We start from the raw sequence: 6,002 nt of genomic DNA on the forward strand, positions 1-6,002 counted from the left end.
AAACATGCATGTAGTAGTGATTACGAGAATAACAAAGCTAAGGCGTTAGAAAAAAATGTGAGCTTCCGTTATCAAGCCCTCGAGAAATAAGGTTGCAAGTCGGAAACTTTTCATTTATTTTTTTTATTTTTGTGAGACCCTTCAAAAATAGCAACGTTCGGTAAAGTCTTGCATTAATTTCGAAAATGAGAAAAAATGTTCAGGGTCGGAGGGTTTTAAATAGGGTAGGTCGGATTACTGGAAACACACATTTTTATTGGTCTTATTCAGAATCAAGTTTGCTTAAGCTTCAAATTGAAATCATATTGTCAATTAATAACGATACTTAAAATTTTTGTCCATATTTGTTGAGTTGCAGTCTGATTAAAATCAGATATAGAGTACGGCGACGTCTTGTTATGCGTACGCGGTAGTGAGAGGCGACAGCGAGAGAATACCGCGTACGCACAAGAAGACGTCGCCATACTCTACATCTGATTTTAATCAGATTGGTTGAGTTGTAGACGAGAACAGGTTACGTCAGGGACGCAGAACACAGTTTGAACAATTTTCCTGTCAGCAAACAAGGTTTTTAATTTTAACTACACCGATACAAAGTGAAACACTGAGCGTATAGTTCAACTTGTGAAAGTAAAGCTCCCTTAGCTGTAACATTTGATATACTTTAGATGATTGTTGTAGTTTTGTTTGTTGAATACACTTCCTTGTGCTACTTCCGAATGGAAATCCTATACGCAAACGCCCCCAGTGTTCAGCACAAACTGCACGTGTGTAAAGTCAAGCGCTATCAGTTGTACTACTGAATTTTACAATCTAGACTTGAATTCATTTGTCAATAAAAAGATATCGTTTGTAATTTCTTTGTGTTTGCAAATTAGATGTAATACTTTTGTATCGAAGCATACTTTAGGGAGAAGAAGAAAATATGCTTATTTTCTATGAATAAAATTTTCATTCATTCACTCATTCAGTCAGTCAGTCATTAATTCATTCACCGGTAAATTTATTTATTAATTAATTCATTTATTCATTTATTCACATATCTATTTATTTCGAACTCTATGCACCGTAAACAGCAAATCAAATTTCGCTTGTAGCACGCATAATACGTCGAAACGGGCCGAAAATGTATTGTTTATAAGTCGAAAATTATGACTTGACAACATCGCGATCGGTCTGAAATATTAAACCTCTCCAAAAGACAATAGTGTTCGAGGCGAAAAGTGTTGGTCATCTGCGCTTACAAAGGTCTCTTGTCCGGGCAGCTGGATGCTCCCCGTAGTGGGGGCGACGTAGACCACGGTCCCTCCACAGAGCTATAAGCTGCAATAATTGTACCCCTTGGTTGGTGGGGCTTGGCTTCTGTCGTACGGCTCGCGCCCCGGTTGGGACACGGCGCGAGCCGCACGACAGAAGCCCAAGCCCCACCACCAACCAAGGGGTACTTATTGCACCACTTTCCTGTTTCATACTGCGATTGTCCTGTAGTAAATGTGACAGAAAAAATTACCAAAGACAAGTTTAATATTTATGCAGTCAATCGGTATCATGAAATTTCTGAATTTTGCACCATTGAGTTTTAGGACCCGATATCAAAGACCCTCACAAATGACCCTAGATTGACCTGTGTTGACATAGGGGTCAATTTGATTCACACTGTAAGCAAAACGAAGTGACCTTTGCTTGGCAGGGACAAGTCCACAGAGATCAGCAACCGATGAGTACAGCCGTTCCATTCCGTAGCGGTGTTTTGAAAAGACACTTGGAGAAAGGTGAGACATTTCTGATGTTTATTGAATTGGTGTAAAACTCCAGGACTCAAAATTGACCAGATAAACTTTACGCGTATTGTGAGTGTAGGTCTCTGGTCTTCATGGGAAAGGAGCCATTGTGCGAACTTTGGTAGAGCTTCTTGCGTACATGAAGCAACACGGAATAATGGCTCGATATCGATATTAATCCTGGTACATAGGCAGTGTGATATTGAATCACCATGCACGACATCTTTTGGTTGTTCGTAATCGACAGTGGCAGAAAGGTCAGGATAGTGCCACGGCGATAGCTTCCATATTGCCACCGCATCGCAGCTTGACACACACAATGTACGCCCTCAACGGCAGACGTGTTCAACAAACGATAAGCCCTGTGCCTGTCATCTGTGCTATGAATAAAACCGTACACGGTCGTAATGATTCAAAATATTGAAGAGTTCACTTGTATGATTTATAAAAAACAATGGTGTTATCAACTTTGATCAATCATAAAAGTACGTTGCTTTTTTTTCCCTGAAAGAGTCTCTAGCTATCAGTAAAGTCACAATAGAGGGCCTACAACTCCCAAAACTCCCAAACTAGATCAGTACATTATTTATTCATTGCTTTAGGTCTACATTACCTATGGAAATAGAGATAATGTTTAGAATGATCATTCACAGTATAATAATAATAAGCAGAATAAAAAAGGTCTGTAGTCATTTGTGATGTGATCATCCCCCCCACCCCGGACGTTGGTCGACCTGTCACGTGACTGTCACCATGCAGATATTAAAAAAAATAACGTTCGCGATGGTTATATGTACGTATTTATTTAACCTAATAACTTTCCACTGGTTATAAAGCAACGGTTGGAAGAAACTTTTCAAACCGAATTACCCTCTTTTCAGATGTAAAATTATCGATGGAATACAAAATAATAATCTGAACGTACACGTCTTGATGTTGTTTCGTGGGTTCACTGCCCGGTTTTCTGAATACAACTTGAACTTGAAAACCCGAATCATTGACGTGCAACAATGCAACTCTCGTGGATTCTTCAGAGTCGTTCTCTGTAGCCTCAATGATGCGATTATCGTTTCGCTACTGAAAGGTAATAACATTGTAAGGTGTAGGTATGAAATATAGCCTTATCAGCAGGTAATATGGTTGATGTCAGCTGAACTGTAATCCGGAGTAGAATTTTATTTGTCTACACGTGCATGCTGTACACGATGCATGTTTTGAAGACCTAAAACGCACTTAAAGGGAGGCAGTCGTCGGAACTGCGCGTGTGCGACTTTCTTGTTTACAAACAATGTATTTCATGCATGATATCCAGATGCATCGAGTCAACATAGCTGCAACATTTAAAGTTTACGATCTTCACTGTTAACAAACGTATTTTAACTTCCATCAATCGCCAACATACCCTAGATACAGTGTTTACATCAAGATAGTGAAGTTTTTTTATAGAACAAAAGTATTATAAATATTGTCCAGTTAATTTACAAATGTTCAAGTTCTCACCGTATAATAATTCTCGCTATTTTGCTTACAGATGTTGGCTGCAGCCGTCGCCTTGTACATGTTCTTTTTCTCTGCCAGTCTCTATTTCATCAAATTCCACACAGAGCCATCACTTGAAGCCATCATCGTCAAACTTTTACCAATCGTGTCCCTTATGGGATTCGTCCTCTTCCATTCTCTGGGGAAGGGAAAGGTGACTCGGTTCGCGGTTGGCCTTCTGGTTGGTCTGTTCTTCTCATGTGTCGGCGACTACTACCTTATCTACCGAGAGACTCGCTTCGTCGACGCGGTGGCGTCCTTCGCCGTGGCGCAGCTGATCTATGCCATCACGTTCGGCCTGAAACCGTGGAGATTCGACGTGCTTCGCATTTGCATACTCAGCGGCTCTGCCATGTTCTACTATCTGTATCCCGGAATCCAGGGTCATCTCGTACCCACCATAGCCCTCTACGTCGTCCTGATTAAATTCATGGTTTGGCGGGCAGTGGCGCGCTGCCAGTTTGCTGATGGAAAGTGGACACTTGGCCAGCTGTCGTGTGCGATAGGAGCCATATTTTTTGTCATTTCTGATTTCATCATAGGAATTGACAAATTTCGATTCCATATTTCTGACCGACAATTCTATGCAGTTCTTACATATTTCATTGCGCAGTTTGGTATCACCATGTCTGTCACCGACTACCCCTGACGTGACAATAACAGCGGAAACAGACATTTTCAATAATTGAATGACGTGATTTGAACCGAATAATTCATATAACAGTAACGTTTAATAAACAAAACTCAGACATTTGAAGAGTTCAGGCAGCGTTGGCGACTCCGTTCAAGGGGAATGGTGGTGTTTTTCCAATTTTGAGAGACATTGCAAATGTTTATGTTATTGAAATATGGCTCCTAAAACATGATGTTCCGTCACTTCCGAGATTATTTTTTGTTACTTCAGGGACAGAACAAGCCTATTAACGTAATTTTCATCATTTTCTGTGTAACTCAAGCAAAAGTAAAGGTCAAGCGATTTACAGATGATCTGGGATGTGGAATTCGTCCCATTATACGATATCGCATCGGAATGTTGTCATTCTGAAACCAAATGTTGCCTGCGTGCAACCGCCATCGCTTGAGGAAAAAACCCATTAAATTTGATATCAACTGACTCATACACGTCACTGGTCTTGTCTCTGTTCAGCCTGCATGACTTACAGTAGATAAAGCAACCAGAGTTTAGGCGTAAGATCATTCATTCGAGTACAAATCATGATTTTCGGGCTTACATTGCGAGATTTCGATATTCAGCGTCCCAACCATAGGTCCAAACAAGTCAGGTTCGAGAAACAGTGGAGTATTCGTACATTAATCTAAATAAGTGATTTTAGTGCGGTATACCCTATAATAGTTTGTTCTGCATGGTGAGAAAATGCCCCACAGACACCTTATCGACGAGCCGTCTCAAGATCTCGTGATGATCTCGAACATTGCAGTATATCGTAGAGTAATCTGAATCGACGCCGGTCCTTAAAGTTCCCTGTCCCATAAATCACAACTGAGTCTAGAAAATTACATCAACCAGATATTAAATTGACTTTCATGAACACAGTCAACAAAATACCGTTGTAATCACCGTCATATTATCCGAATCTGAACGAATTGCCTTGTGGTGTTTTCTGAAATCATCCACACAGACAATGTCACTCACCATACTTTATATTCAGGCACACTGTCACACAGTACCTGATATTCAGCTCGTTGAAATGGGAAATTACTTATTTTTTCAAAGTTTGCTGTTATGTGTGAAGTGTTTCAGGTTTAGGTTTGGTCTTTCATTGTTCTGTTGTTCTGCTTCTCATCAGTAAATATGACATGTTAATGGAAGTTAAGTTATAAAACTTACACGGCCGGAGTCAATGAAAGGGAGTGGTCGTCGGAACTGCGCGTGTGTGACTTTCTTGAGTATAATATCTATATGCATCACTTCAACATGGCGGTAACATATAAATTTTACAATATTCATTGTTAACGAGCATGTTTCAACTTTCATCAATCGCCAGCGTTACCCAGATACAGTGTTTACATCGGTAGTAGGGGTCCCTGACAACCTCTGAGCAGAGTTCCGACGACCACCCCCCTTTAAGGTAGTAGGCGCCTCGAAACTGAAAGACTTAAAATTTTGCTCAAAATTTCCTCACGGCATCTTTCAACCATTCCCTTGAAATCAAGAATGAACATCACCGGTTTAACAAAATTTGGTTCTAGACATTGAAACAGATTATCGTAAATATTTACCGACACCTTACATTCAAAAATCCTATGTTTACTCCATAATGATTAATTAATTGCGATTTTCATAAAAGTAAGAAAGTGAAAAGTTTATTTACTTTATGAGCTTTAAAATGAACCCCCATAAGTGGTAGACCAAAACGGTATTGTTAAATTTTGAGAGTATGAATATTTGTCCCTGAGGCGCATTCTATCCTAAGGGAAGCGTTTTGCATAGTCACGGTTTCATGTAACTCGAGGTCAACACCAGCTAATTTAGGAACGTCCTTGGATGAGGTATTTCTGTGCATTTATCGGGTACATCTTCTCCCTCTGATCCTACAGTGCGTTGCAATTGAGCCATGAGTGTCCATTGGGAGGAGGAAATGGGGAGGGGAAGGGAGATAGTAGGAGGAGGAAAGGAATGGGAGGGAGAAAACGCTGTACGCTGTATAGAAATTGCAATCA

At 40.3% G+C, this 6,002-nt stretch overlaps 1 long non-coding RNA gene across 1 annotated transcript; it reads left to right on the forward strand.

The window, feature by feature from the left end:
• Window positions 1–1,635: 1,635 nt before the first annotated feature.
• LOC139132796 (uncharacterized) lies at window positions 1,636–4,434 on the forward strand. The gene is made up of 2 exons (XR_011552446.1): window positions 1,636–1,772; window positions 3,313–4,434. It is a non-coding gene; the product is annotated as an uncharacterized lncRNA (long non-coding RNA).
• Window positions 4,435–6,002: the final 1,568 nt, after the last annotated feature.

This window comes from Ptychodera flava, chromosome 1 (genome assembly GCF_041260155.1).
Source record: "Ptychodera flava strain L36383 chromosome 1, AS_Pfla_20210202, whole genome shotgun sequence".
NCBI lineage: Eukaryota > Metazoa > Hemichordata > Enteropneusta > Ptychoderidae > Ptychodera > Ptychodera flava.